We start from the raw sequence: 16,002 nt of genomic DNA, 5'->3' as shown, positions 1-16,002 counted from the left end.
ATAAAATAAATATTTCTTTATTAATTAATAATAGTCCAAGATAGTTTTGCAAACACTGAACGGGAATTCATTTCATAAACACTCGTAATAGTATTTCCTTTTGTGTTTATTTTGTACGAGATCACCCCTTCTTCCAGTCCACCCTTATACAGAGCGCAGCTAATATCTGCATTCCGCTCATGAGCTGTGAGCCAGCTCGGAGAGCGCAAACCTTGTGCAGGCCTGGTCTAGACAAATACTCAGATACACACCTTGAGGGAAAAGATCCTTGCGTTGACCCTTAAAAAGATAAAAGGAGACCGTAACAGGCCACTAGGCTACTTGAATGGGTGATGATGATCATCATCATATATACCATAGCCCTGGTTACGTTCATGGTGCAGCATGCTGTACATGTACAAGATCACAGCCATTCGGCTACCCAATCATTTACAGAAAGGAGTGGTGAGCACAATAAGCCTGACTTCAGGTCCCTCTTCCATACAAGAAAAAAAAGTGATTTTATTTCCTCTGTATGTGTGTGTGTGCGTGCGTGTGACCAAGAAAGTTAAAGAGCTTTTGTTCATATGTGAATATACGTCTCTATATTAGACGTGAAGCACATATACTGTATTCATTTCCTTAGCAAAGAACTGAGCAAGTTAATAGAATACATAAGACACTTAGGAACTGTATGAATTCAGAACAGATAATCGTTGAATATTAAAATAATAGTAGATAATAGTCATATTTATGTAGGCCTAGTTATAATTGATGCAATCATTTTTCTATTAAAATTAATTGTATTTCTTTTGTTACCAGTATTTAAATACTTTCCTTTTCAACAAGACCTCATCTGTCTTTCAGACATGGGTATCAAGAGGGGTACTAGCCCTCTTGATGGGTATATAGGAGTTTACTGAGTCTGCCCTACAGTACTTCTTTTCAGTTGTGAATATCCTCAATTACTGTAGAAGGTATTCTTAGTTATGGAAGTGAACATTGGACTTTGACAGAAAGAGAAAATAAGAGAATTAACACTGTAAAAATGGATAGGTTGAGGAGAAGCCTGAGAATATCACGACTAGGCAAAATAAGAAATAAAAGCTGAACATACTATTTGACTGAATAACCGAAATGAACCTGATTAGGTATGGCCATGTTGAGAGAACGAGGTAGAAGGGCATCCTGTGAGCATTTATTAAAATAATAACTGATTCAATGTTACTTTTTTGTTCTTGTAATAAAAATTTTAATTGTTATCAAATGTATGAATTCCTTAAGACATTTTGAATGATCAACTTAAAAAAAAAAAAAAAAACAAACAAAAGACAAACAAAGGTATGGCTGAAACTTAACACTGTTTTGTCAAGATCTTTATAATAAAGCAAATATAAATACCTTATTCGTTTTTCTTAGACATGAAGCACAACTTTTTGGAAGGACAACATGGAAATACGCACATACAGGCACTTAGGTTGATGTTCTGCACAGGTTTAATACAATCGTTATAAAACGAGTTAAATATCTTTGTTTATCGATTGTGTGCCCACTTACAGAAGGCTACCTGCAAACCTGAAAAAGGAAATTCAAATATTTGTTAGGAAAATATTTCTTTAATGAAAATGCACACGAGTTTTCGAAACAAGAATATATTCAAATAATAAATCACAATACAGGAAAGTGAATGTCTTAACAAAACGTTCCATTTCACGTGAATTTACCTGGTGAACTGACCATTTTGCAACAATTGTTAACACACAGAACAATGAATCACACTGTAACATTACATATGTTTATCATTACTTTCATCCAAATGCAAAATTTAAGATAAATTAACAGCTCATGATAGCAGATAAGAGAAAAGACAACTGAGTTGTATTGAAGAATGTTATTTGTAGACGTCTAAATTTTAATTATGATGTTAACCAAATTTCGTTTCATTGGTACTCGACACTGGGTAGATATTAAGTTTAGAGGGCATATTCTGTCGTGCTTTATATAATAAACAAACTCATGTTGGGATGTAAAATACTTAAAACATCTCTTCCTGATCATCAAACGATTAATTTATTTTTACTAAATATAATTTGTGTACAATAAAATATAGTTTGCATGAACATAAGTAAAACACAGCAGACAACACAAAGAATGACTTTTCGCACATCATTTTATTAAGTAAAGTTGTAATTACCTTTTGGAATGTATTGTATTGATAAATAAGTTCATTCTATAGGCCTAGATTTGTGTACTGAAGATAACGAGGTGTTCTATCAAGAAATTGTTAATCGGGGAATTTTCTGCGTAGTATGCTTAAATAATTATATTATATTATACCTATATATGACATGATTTAATGAACATAAAAGCAGATTAACGTTATGGATATTTTGAATATATAGGGTTTTTCAAAAGTAAGAGGTAACCACTATTTTCTACACAATCTTAGCGTATTAACAAGAAATGAGACTTTTTTGCATCAACATGACAATGAGTTCGTTTATTCTCGATTCTTCTGGTGGGCGTGTTATCAGTAGGCACTTTCCTGTAACTTGGCCTGCAAGATTGCCAGATATTAACCCAGCAGATTATTAGTTGTGGGGTTATCTGAAGGAAGGAAAGAGTGTTTTTGAGCAAACCTGTGACTATTTATGAAGTGAATGGCTCCATCGCACACACTGTGACAGATATTCCAGAATATAACTCAGAGCTACTGTATACACTATAGGCCTACATCATTGAAGAGAAGCTGTTACTTGTACAAGAACAAAATGGTGGACACATATCTACGATGAAGTTCTGGCTATGGGTGGTGATGAAAAATCCTACATCTTGTGCAATATGCTGTACCAGAATTTTTAAGGTTGTGTAGAAAATGAAGAAAGCACGAACAATTAAATTTACCTCTTACTTTTGAAAATTTCATATCTTTCTAGCTGAGAATCTTCATCAGCTTTAATCTTCGTTTTGGCATGACACTTGAAAAGATGGTCCTTATTCATTATCTGCCGATTTTGCCATCACCTTACAAAGTTTGTTGATCAAATTTTTCTGCACTGTACACATGTGTAATGCACAATATACCTCGCCCTACTGTATTAAACACTGTGTCGCTGTTATTATTTAATGAACTGCACAAATTACGTACAAATCATTTTCATCAAGCATGGTGCATATTCCAGCCATATATATGGCATACTTAAAAAACGATGATAAACGTGAGATAGGTCTATAGGCCTACATTGCATGTATGGAAGGTTCAGTACACTTTTCATCCTGGCAGTGAATGTAATATTCAGCAAAAATAAATCTCTGATTGCTGTATTTTTAAGGGAAACTCATTCTGACAGAAGTTGACAATATGTTACTGTTGTCAGAAACTGAACTGGTATACGTTCAAGCAGGGGTTTACTTGAAAAATGGTAACTGATACTCATCTAACACTTCAAAAATTTCAACAAGGGCTCATGGAGGTGAGGTGGTTCTGTTATGAAGATGGGAACATCAATTACAGATCATCTACCAGAGTAAAGCCAGGATTTCACACATAGTAGTAGATTAAACTGATGCTTGGGAATATCCAGTCGAATTGGTAAACATTAAATAAGAAATATGTTTCATTGAGAGTAATTCTAATTGCTTCTAAAATTTCGTTCACTGAACTGAAGGCTTTTTTGTACTTCGCTGTGAATATTCATTGCAAGAACTCATGAATAGATGTTTAAGAATATTGTCCACACCTGTGGAGTAATGGTCAGTGCATCTGGCAGCGAAACCAGGTGGCTCGGGTTCGATTCCCAGTCGGGGCAAGTTACCTGATTGAGGCTTTTTCCAGGGTTTTCCCTCAACCCAATATGAGCAAATGCTGAGTAACTTTCGGTGCTGGACCCCGGACTCATTTCACTGGCATTATCACCTTCATCTCATTCAGACGCTAAATAACCTAAGCTGTTGATAAAGCGTCGTAAAATAACCTACTAAAAAAAATTAAGATTAAGATGAGCAGAAAAAATTAAAAATAAACATCTAGGGGAAAAACAGACAAAAAAAATTAAATTAGAAATAAAAGAACGAAAATGGAGTTGGACAGGATATACTTAAAGAAAGGCAATGGATCTATTGAAAAGATGGCTTTAGACTTGAATCCTCAAGAGAACAGAGAAACAGAAAGGCTAAAACAAAATGGAGATGAGCAATTATTGAGGAAGTTACGAAGGAAGAAAGAATATGGAAGTGAAGATGGTGATGATAATGTAACTTAATGATTATATTACTACTGTATTAACATAAAAAAATAGTAAAATAAATTATCGTGTTTATTTTCAACATTTCTTACCATTGTGCTAGTTATTGTGATTCCAGAAACTTTCGGTACTCTGTCAAAATATTTTTATAAACTACTGGCACTGAATACTGGATAGGCCCAACTAAAGCACTGAACACTTCAGAAATATTCTGCTGTCTTCTTATATTCGTGCACACTGTAACATACACTATTCTCTTCCTGAAAACACATTAGATGAAAGTAATGATAGTTTACTAGATCTATGTACTATTCACAACAATCTCAATAAAGTAAGAGACCATGAGTTTTTGTACACTCTTTCTTTGCTAATAAGCATTATGAACACATGAGTATAGGTATCTGTAAGCATTGGTATCAATCATTATTCTTTGTCCTTTTCACTGATATTTTAGTGTTTTTGAAAATTAGAATTCTGAATTTCAGGCATTTTAATTACAATCTATGACTCTATATTATTCACAACAGTTGGTCCCTAGTAAACATTCTCATTCTTTTCAACATACATTTAGTTTTGTGGATTTATCTAAATGCTAATATGCTTACATTTAGTTTGGAAGCACAAACTAACAAAATCTTTCATAAACTCTACATATGTTACAAAATATGATAATGAAAGTATTAATTTATGCTCTGAATATGAGCTTGAACTATATTCTTCTCTTATCAGACTTGGTGTGATTTTAAGTAAACAGAAAACAATTATTTATGTAATCATATGAAAAATGCAAAGTACTCTAATGCTTTACGGAACACAATTTATAAATTTCTTAACTAACGTGGAGTAGGAGCTATATTATTGTTTTCAAAGAGAAGACCATTTTGTTTACAGATTTATTTAAATGAGCAAGATACATTCCATAAAAAATCGAATACACTACATATGAAAGAGTTCAGTTCCTTAGTTATGGTAAGTTTGTTCTTTATTCTCGATGCATAAATAAAATTCAAGATATATTAAGTTCTTAGCTTTTGAAATCGCATATGAAAATTTAATTTTTCAAACTTTTAAAACTACTTATAGATTTCATCCTAGAGTAGAGCTCGGACAAGAAGTTATGGCACCGGCGCGAGGGACGCATTTTAGTTCGTTTGCTTGGACTCGCCCTCACACTAAACTGGAGGGGTGTTGGGTTAGTTGGTTACTAGCATTCCGAGTGTTCAGATCGTTCTGCTACTACCGCTATTGCTAATACTGAAAACATTGTCCTTCTGACCGCACTCATTATGGCATTGTCTAAGGTGTGAAATCATAGAGTAGTTCATAGTCAAGGACATGAAATAGCATACAATGTATGGAAATTCACGTCAGAAGAGGTTGTAAATGGAATATCAATTCCATTGAAAAGCGTGTGTGCAAGAGTACTGGCTGCCATTGGTATTTCAAAGCGAACCTTGGCAAGAATCAGGAAAGAAGGGGAAAATATTGAGGTAGGAACGGTAGATTCTTTCTCCAGTCCGGAAAAATCACAGCCAAAGAAGAAGATTGTTGCAGCTGTAGACAGTTGTGATGAGGAAGTCATAAGAAGACTCATCTATAATTTCTACGCTACGCATAGAGCAGAGGGCGATTCTGCAATCGCTTCTTCCAAGAATGGATATCAGTATATGATTATGTGAAGAAAGTAGAGAACAATTACATTGAAAGTGAGCACGTGATGGACAGTATTTTGGAGAACATTTTCATAAACTTAGGGACATCTGATTCCAGCACAGATCAGTCGTCTGATTCGGACAGAAAATAAGAATATAAAGATGGAATAGCGGGCCCGCATAATTACATTAGGTACCTTCGGACTCTTGAGTAGGTAAGTGGTGATTCTAAGGTAAGACGAATGTTTTTGTAAAGAGATGAAACTGATAAGCCTGCCGCTCTGAGCTTGAGAACCGTAACCCAAACAACCCCCACTCCTCTACCCTGCTGGCCGGCAATTTAAAACTTTGCGCAGGTTGGTGCCATAACATCTCATCTCAGCTCTAATGTCTTAGGTAATGCTCGATACTGTATCAGATAAACAATTCCATATGCTTGCAGGTAATACAAGATTATTTTCTTATAGTTAGTAGTTTAGTAGAAAACAGTCACAGATTCCACCAGTCAAGAGTTCACGTAGATTCAGCATCTGATAATTTCCTCAGAGGGAAAGAAATTATAGCTGCTCACAAGTTGGTTTAACCTCCTGAGCCCTGGAACATTTGTTGTTTTATTTTTGAAGTTCAATATAATTCTACACTTCAAAAAACGTCTCTGAAATGAGGTATATTATACTATAATTCGGATCTCTGCACGTACATCTTATATTATAATATGTATGAAGTATGGTATAGTACTATAGTATAGGCCTACTATACTCTCAGGATCAGGAAGTTAAGAATTTGTGATTATTTTCAAGACAAAAACCTTTGGATAAAAAAGACAAAATCACGTTTACAATATGTGAACTGACTTCGTTTCAAGAAGTATTCAAATTCCAACAATTATTATATGGTATACTTATCTTCATCAAAATAAGTTTTCCTATAGCTCCATCTTCTGGTCTTCACTTTACAAACATAGTGCTACTTCATCCTTAAAATTTTCAGATTACCAAGATTTGAGGCATTATGATCAGAAAGCTTTCATAAAAATCAAATGGAGATCACAAGTAAAATGTGAAGATTCTTTCCCTTCTGTTGTTAAACAAACGCACTCATTAGCATAAATAAAAGGTTAGTAAGGGACAGAATTCACAGGAAATTATTATTCTTCAATTATGATATTGTGGTCCACGGAACTGTTTACTTTTATAAAAGTAATTCACTTTTTAACAATATCTGAAGCCATCCACTAGTACAATTAAAAAAATGTGATATGTATTAATATTCTCATTTCCTCAACACTGCTTACAAGATTTTGAATAACACATTTTCTATATTTTTTAAGACGTTGATTTTAAAGGAAGACAAACTCTTTACTCTCCTCTTCAAATATTCTTATATTAACGTTTGGTAATTCAGACAATATGTATATGGAGCAAATGTGTAAATCTGATAATTTAATAAAGTTAGTTGCAACGACTGTATCTTAGAAACTTGGGTAACAGTGAAAAATAGTAGCCTACATACAGAAAACCCAGCTTATTAAAAAAAATACCGTTAATTACAAACTAATTTAAAATTCAGCATCATTTCTGCTCCTGTTTAATTCCTTTCTTGTCAAAAGGACACAAAATCCAGTTAAAAACTTTCGTATAATGGTGAAACAAAAACTTCCATTTAAAAAGTCGATATCTCAAAGATCAGCAATAACCAGAATACTGATTAAAAACAAAGAAATAACTTATCAGTGTTGCACAACCCACTTGTTCTGTTTGCTATAAAATGAGTTTTACAGGAGACATGAATATGGTTACCACTGCATTTTCGGTTTATGCATATTTACTAATTCAAGCCTAAATGAAGGAAGTGAGTTCTTTAGTTATATTAGCATACACCTATGTACAAATTTGAAAAATATAGGTAGATTTATAGTTTAGAATTTCGTAATTTCACTCATGGGTACCCTTAAGAATTTCATCAGCCAGGTTTGAACTAATAAACCTCGGATCCGACAACGAGCATGGTATCACACCAAGGACGATGTTTGTCCTTAGAGGGCTTCCAGTTCATGTAATATCAGCAGCTACTGTCCATTATTTGTTTCCTTTGGAAGTCACAAAGATGAAACTGTTACTATACTTCTATAATAAAGGGAGTTACCATTAGATTCATAATTTCTAATATATAGAGTGAAAAGTGTTCAATGACAATAATTTCACGGAATAAATATTTAAGATTGGGAGGCCGAGACGTAGATGGGAGGATAATATTAAAATGGATTTGAGGGAGGTGGGATATGATGGTAGAGACTGGATTAATCTTGCACAGGATAGGAACCAATGGCGGGCTTACGTGAGGGCGGCAATGAACCTCCGGGTTCCTTAAAAGGCAGTAAGTAAGTAAATATTTAAGATTAGGCTCCTAAAGGCAATTTATAATTATGTACCATATGGCCAAAGATCTGTGGGTCGTCCTGCTAAGAGATGGCGTGAAAATTTTATGTGAGACCGTAACAGGCCTTGTGGCCTAACACTTGTCAGGCAGAAGAAGAAGAAAAAGAAGAAGAAGAAGAAGAAGAAGAGGAAGAAGAGGAAGAAGAAATATTTAAGATAAAAGGAACAGAAATTTTCTTTGCCATTCTGTGTTGTTTCTATTTTATTTAGCCCGAAATAGACTTTTATTTCTAGAAAAAAATTGCAAGATCGCAGTAAATTCAGCAGCACCTATCAATGCATAAACATCCCTTCTCTGCAGTGGCGAAGGTGGTTATGTAGACATCAGATCTGTTTCACTAGGTGACTGCCCTCGGTAAGTATCCATTATGACTCACAAAACATATATTTCATCTTTACTCATATTATAACTTATTATACATTTATACATTAAATAATTTACGAGCTTTATTATGAAACATTGAAGAATTGCTAGTTAATAATAATATCAATGGTATTATATTATTAACAGCAAGGAAGAGGCGTAAAGTAATAATGTGGCTGTGTAGGCAGTCCAGAAGCAAGTTTTAAATAAAAAAAAAATCCAAATTAATTTGAAAAGTTAATTTCAAAATTTGTCTAATGTCACCCTCATATTGTACTGAATTCAAGCAACAAAACACAATTTCTTGAAACAGGAGAAAAACTGAGGCCAAATGTGGAGCTAAAATCAAATTTATGAAGAATTAAAAAAGTTCAAGGGATTTGGGAAATGAATTAAATAGTGTAGGGGAAATGAAGGCCATGTATTGTGGGTCCCTATCACCACAGCATGGCGCGTCCTCAGGTTGCGGATAGAGGAGACGGCCTCCAGATATGGAGCGTAGCTGTGAATATATTGAATAAGCAGTCGTGGACAGCCGATAAGGGGTGGTCCTCCAGCTTGGGGGTTGGGCGAAGGGCTAACAACCCATCACCGTAAAAAACAGCTTGTTACAAATCCCTACAATAAGATGCTTAGGAAAATATTTGGGGCTAAGCGGGATGAAGTTACAGGAGAATGGAGAAAGTTACACAACGCAGAACTGCACGCATTGTATTCTTCACCTGACATAATTAGGAACATTAAATCCAGACGTTTGCGATGGGCAGGGCATGTAGCACGTATGGGCGAATCCAGGAATGCATATAGTGTGTTAGTCGGGAGACCGGAGGGAAAAAGACCTTTGGGGAGGCCGAGACGTAGATGGGAAGATAATATTAAAATGGATTTGAGGGAGGTGGGATATGATGATAGGGCTGGATTAATCTTGCACAGGATAGGGACCGATGGCAGGCTTATGTGAGGGCGGCAATGAACCTTCGGGTTCCTTAAAAGCCATTTGTAAGTAAGTAAGGGGAAATGAAGGTCAATGCAGGGATGGGATGTGAAAGTGTTTTTGTGAGTGCAAGGAATGGAATGTGGAAAGGTGAAGAAAAGAAAAAGAAGATGAGTTTATAACAGTTACGAGTGAAGCTGACAATTCTGGTCCAGTGAAGGTTAAGGATATAGATGATTATGTAAGTATAATAGATAATAAATTAGGAGAGAGTAGTAGAAAGTTAAAGGAGATAGAGATAATGAAAATAGGCGAAGAGTATGGTGGAGGAGGCTAGCTAGAATAGCGAAGCACAGCATGGAGAAAATAAGGGAGTTAAGAAAATGTAATGCACATAAGAAACAGGCATGATAACGATTTAATTGGAAAATAGTGTAGTAAGGATTAGCAACAAGTATTATTAAAAACAGAGTGTGTTCGATATAAGTGAACTGGAAATCAAGAAAGTAGTTGTAAAAGTGTTAATTTTGAATTAACTAAATTAAGTCATTAAATGTTGTTGTTGTTTCGACGTCTAGGGGTTCATTTCACTTTCCTTCCTCCTCTTTCTACTTTTCTGTTCCTAGTGCTGACCTGCTACAGCACTAAAATCGTCCTCCAGTGGCTTAAGGAGGGAAAGCTGGTGATCAACAAGATCTCCCAGCTAGGTTCAATGGACCCGTCGACCAACAGCAGGTGTGGTCCTCCCGACATTCTAGGGGTGTGTGTGAATGAAGTAGCCACCGAAATGTTAAAATATGGTGTTCACTTAAATCGGCTACAACTTGCCATTTTCACTCCAATATGAAATGAGTACCATTAAGGTAAAATTATCCGGAGGTAAAATAGTCCCCCAATCGGATCTCCGGGTGGGGACTACTTTAATGATACATAATCAACTAAATATCTTACAATGGAATGCTGGCGGTATAACACCAGTCATTAAATGTTAAAGATGGGAATACAGATCAATTTAGATGGGGGCAGAAGTAAGAGATTATAGTAAATAGTGAATGATTATAAGGGAAAGAGGAGCATACAATGAGAGAATGTAAGAGGTATGAATCTGAATTACAAGAGCGTCTGCCTTTCCTTACCCGCAACATTTTGATTATCACATGTAAGACCTTTCCCAATTTGTCAGCAGTAAAAGTCAGAAAGAAAGAGAGTAATCTCAAATTCGAGTATTGTATTATTTAAAGCTATATTCCATTTTTAAAACTATGTATTCTTTCGAAGATCTCAAATTTTAATATAAATTCTCTTAATAACATTCTTGTCAAACATCAAGCAAATATGTAGTGATAGCCTGTTGCGGTTAGCAATAATTTAACGAGAGATTCTTCTTGTCATCTTAATAGAATAATTTATAATAACATTCTATATTTTCATTGGTCTGTGTGAACGTAGTATTATACTATGGCTTTATTAAACGGACATACCGTTTTGTAAATTAAAAATATAATGGAGTGAATTTTATTAATATTATGTTAGGACAAAACTGCTGTACAATTATTTAAAATGTAATGGTTAAATAACAGTATGGAGAATACTTTAATTAAAGCATAAAAAGATATGTAATCTTCATGATGATGTCCTCACTTCCTTTTTATCCATAAAGATACACAAAACAATTACATATTTTCAACCTTACTATCAAATGTTAACACAGATATTGTTGCAGGAAGTGTAAAAATGAAGAATAAAAATGTTAGTTTCGAAGTAAATGTAGCACAAGAAGATTTACACAATCAGGGTCCTGAACTGCTCACACCATTAGTGCCAACATCAATTTTCAAATACAGTAAAACCTCAATAAGACATGCCCGCTTATTAAACTATCCTGTGTAATATGCTTTTTTGTCCGGTCCCTGCACATTTCATATATAACGCCTTTATAAAATACCCTGTTTGTTGCTCTTAAGTCCCGCATAATACGCTGTTTTAGTGGAATATTTTCGATGTAATTTTCAGCAATGTACTGTAACAGTAATGAAACATCTTGGTCATTGAACTCACTGGTGCCATTAACCTGAAAAGTATTGGTATTCGACCCTTTACCTGTGCATTTAAACCTTCATACTTCATACCTTAGTATACCCCACCCTCTTGTTACACTCTCTTATTCGACTCCTTATCTGCGTGGTTACCACAGTTACAATACCTCACCCTCTTGCTAACCCTCTCTCTCAAACAACATTCCTCACTCAGCTGTAATAAAATTCTGGAAATTTTTGCTGGCAGTTTGTTGTCCTTTTGTGTATTGAAGTGTCTGTGAAGGTGATTACAATGAATGTTACACGAAAAGCCCTTTCTGTGTCGGAAAAATTGGAAATCTTACGAAAGTACGATGAGAACAGTACTCTTACTCAGAAACAACTCTCTGATGCTTTAGGAATCCCATCATCGACATCAAGAATGATAATAAAAAATTGCGACTCAATCACTACAGCTGCGACGTCAGAAGGACGTAAGTGCAGAAACTGAAGTGTGGTAAACATGAGGACTTGGAGAACAGCACACGGAAAACAACTATAAATAACTTTTTTTTTCGAAAGAATTTAGTACAGTACATATTGTAAATGTCTTTGACGTACAGTACAGCAATTACATAATGGAGTAATACTGTATTACCTTTCATGAACCATGTATTTCAATAAAGAAAAATGCTAATAGATACTGTATATAAGTCAAAATTAGTATACCCACCTAATACTCGTTTTACACCCGATCCCTTTAACAGCACCTTATCGGGGTTTTACTGTATTCTAAATGCAGAATAAAAGCTAACAGCCAAAAATAATATATTTTAATATAACACTTTATTAAAATGGTAAGTCATTCCAGAGTCTGTATGATCATGTTTTAGAATAATGATTAGCTGTATTAAAAATGTTTAACTTTGTCACTGTTTGTACAGACTGAGACAAAAACGAGTTCTTTTTATTTTCAAGACATTTCAGATAAATGCTAGAGAGTTATTTATCTTAATGCAATGTTAACATTTAGCAACTAGTCAAGAATTGTACAGCATTCTTCAGACAGCAATAGAACAAAATGGGCGTATAACTTTTATTACATATGATATTAAAATATTTTTTACATTTGTTTAATTATGAGGGGCGTTCCATATTGATTTACACTTTCAAATTTCCCACCATCCATGGTCTGCCATTTGGCTTGTCGAACCGTGCATTTTTTTTAAAGAGCTTCATGCCTTTGCTGCAGCAAAATGAGGGTCAAAAAAAAAAACGCAATTAGGTCAGCTGACTGCAAAATGGTGGACAATTAATTTTGGCTTCTATTACTGCAGTAATAAATTTAACCTTAAAAGAACCGAACATATTAAATAGTTTCGACTTCCATGATAATGACATAGAATTATTATTACTAGACGATTTTAACAATAATAAACGCAAAAGACCAGGGCAAATCGCAATATAGTAACCGTAGAAGCTCCGCCCACGACCCCTTCCACTTTTCCCCTACTAGCTCATCAGACACACTACGTGATAGGAGAGTGTTGTGTCGAATGCACATTTCATATGGGTGGGGATAACTTCCCCTACTGGCGTTCGCTATATTGCGATTTATCCAAAGACCAAAACACGCATTCCGCCATGATGGATTGTGCAGCAAACTCGTAAAGCGGTGTTTTGATTTGCTGCACAGTTGCTGCAGCGCTTTACATCTTGCTTTAAAAAAAAAACGCACTGATTACAGCTGCAAGCATGTAGTACATTGGTCTACCTGCAGGTGGCAGCACGATAAAAAGAGTGTAATCCCTGCAAACTACAGCGCATTTCCCCAACTGCTGTGATTACGTGAGTGGACAGCATGGAGAGTGAACATCAAGGACAGCGCTGGATGAAGTGGTTTCTGTGGAAAGAGGCTGTAAACACTGCAGATATTCACAGGCGATTAGTGGCAGTGTGTGGTGAGCATGCACTGTCATGAAAAACCGTGTACAACTGGGTGGATGGCTGGAAATGTGGCCGCAAATCAAAGGAGAAGGGAACCAGTTCTGGAAGAAAAGTGACTGTGATGCCAGTCAACATCTCTAGAGTGGAGCGGCATATTCTGGAGAAGAGGTGCATCACATTCTCGGAACTGGAGGCGGCCACAGGACTTGCCAGAATCACTCTGCACTGCATAGTGCATGAACATCTTAAGATGGGGAAGGTGTCTGTCAGGTGGGTCCCCAAGTCCCTGACTGCAGCACAGAGACATGAGCAGTGATCTCTTTCAACGCCACAGCCAGGATGCAGAAGGCTTCATGTCCAAAGTCGTGACTGACAATGAGACTTGCCTCCATTACCATGAGCCAGAGACCAAAGCTCAAATCAATGCAGTGGAAGCATAAAGGTAGCGCCATGCCGAAAAATTTCAGAACAACACCATCAGTAGGCAACATAATCGCCGCCATAAAATCCTCAAGAATAGAATGGTTGGGGCATGTAATGAGGAATACGGAGAATAACATCCCAAAAAAGGTATTATTCAGTGAAACGTAGGGATATAGACGACCTGGACGACCCAAATTGAGATGGTTGGATGGTGTGACAGATGATTTGGCAAGAATGGGTATAAGAAACTGGAGAAGAAAAGTACAGAAGAGAGATGAATGGAGGAAGATTGTTGAAGAAGCCAAGGCCCACTTGGGGCTGTAGCGCTGATGATGATGATGACCATCAGTAGGCAAAACATGGCCACAGTCTTTTGGGACAATGATGGCATCATCCACATTGCTAGCTCGAACCATTAACAGCACGGCACATGTGGCGACCCTTTGGAGTTTGCATCGTGCAATTCAAAAGAAACAGCCAGGAAAATGGATGAAAGGTGTGCTCCTGCAAAATGACAACACTTGTCTTCACACAAGTCAGGCAACCATGACTGCCATCACTGAGATGGGTTCCATACCAACCATATTCTCCTGACTTGGCCCCTTTGGATTACCACCCAATTCGGGGTTTTGAAGAAATCTCTGCACGGACTTCATTTCGCTGACTTCCAGGAACTGAAAACAGCTATCCTGACGTGGGTGCGACAAACTCCGAAAACGCGGTTCCAGGAGAGCCTAGAGAAGTTGCCACATCGGTGGTGCAAGTGTGTACAGCTTAATGGAGAATATATTCAAAAAGTGGATGTATCTGCCGAGGCATAGAGGTTCTGGGTAAGTAAAAAAAATTAAGTGTAATACAATATGAAATGCCCCTCATGAAACAATACTGGAGTTAGTAAATTCAGTACACTTGCTTATTAACTTAACATTTTGTAAGTGTTGAGCAAACTGTATTATACACAGTAGGCCTAATATATTGAGATACAACATTCTGAAATATCATTTCAGGTATTTTCATTTCACATTTCTTTAACCAGACAGTAATCTTATAAGCAATCTCTTTCATTTACACGTAAAAATGGCTTTATTATAAAAAAAAAAAAAAAAAAAAAAGCACTGGGAAGATTATGTTCTGGAAATTATTTTCCTAGAAAAGTATCCGTGGTTATAATTAATTTCGGCTTCATTGAAATAACTGTACGGACTACATTCAAATAAATATGGCTTATACGAGTATTTAGCTATTTCAGTCTTTTTTCAGCAGTGAAGGACTTAATACAAGTTTAAGAATGTTACCGAATGTTGTGTGTTATACATAATGCAACAAAATATTTCACGAATTATTTCAAAACGTAAAATAAAATACAATTAAAAATTAAAGGTGAAATTATAATATATGCAACAAACAAAAATATGTTGAAAATCACTAAAGCAGTTTCATTGTTAAGTAAAGATTGAAAACAGCTAAAATTTTTTCTGGTCAACATGATGGTTTGACTACACAATTTAAGACTCAATAGAGTTCTTTGGACAGATTATTTGAAATTTTAAACAATTTGTATTTTACAGTTTACACAAAAGCCCAATCCCACATATGATTTAAACTCATTGGTCTCTTATAGCAATAGATTCCTCGACAACAACTCTTAGAAATATATAATTCTGAACAATTTTATTCATAAGAAATATTTATTTCCATTCTTAAGTATTTTATTAAAGAAAGAAAAAAAAGAAAGTGTTAATTCTATACAGTCTTATGCAATATAAAAGTGGATTTTCAGAAATGTGTGAAAGTTCAAATTTATTAAATTGAAAAGGCAAAATATCACTGAAAGTTGTGCAAATTAGAGGCCATCAAATATTTACATTTCAAGTTATTGTAAACTGACTCCTTTCTCAACTGTGAATTGGTTTATCAATTCTAATGGTCCAGGAAATGTAGCTCAATGGGAATTCCAATGAACGAATTATATTTTTTACATCAACTACTTTTTTTACAGATGAGCA

The sequence above is a fragment of the Periplaneta americana genome, chromosome 4 (assembly GCF_040183065.1).
Source record: "Periplaneta americana isolate PAMFEO1 chromosome 4, P.americana_PAMFEO1_priV1, whole genome shotgun sequence".
NCBI classification, from domain to species: Eukaryota; Metazoa; Arthropoda; class Insecta; order Blattodea; family Blattidae; genus Periplaneta; species Periplaneta americana.
The sequence above is the reverse complement of the archived record's forward strand: the minus strand, read 5'-3'. Positions refer to the sequence as shown.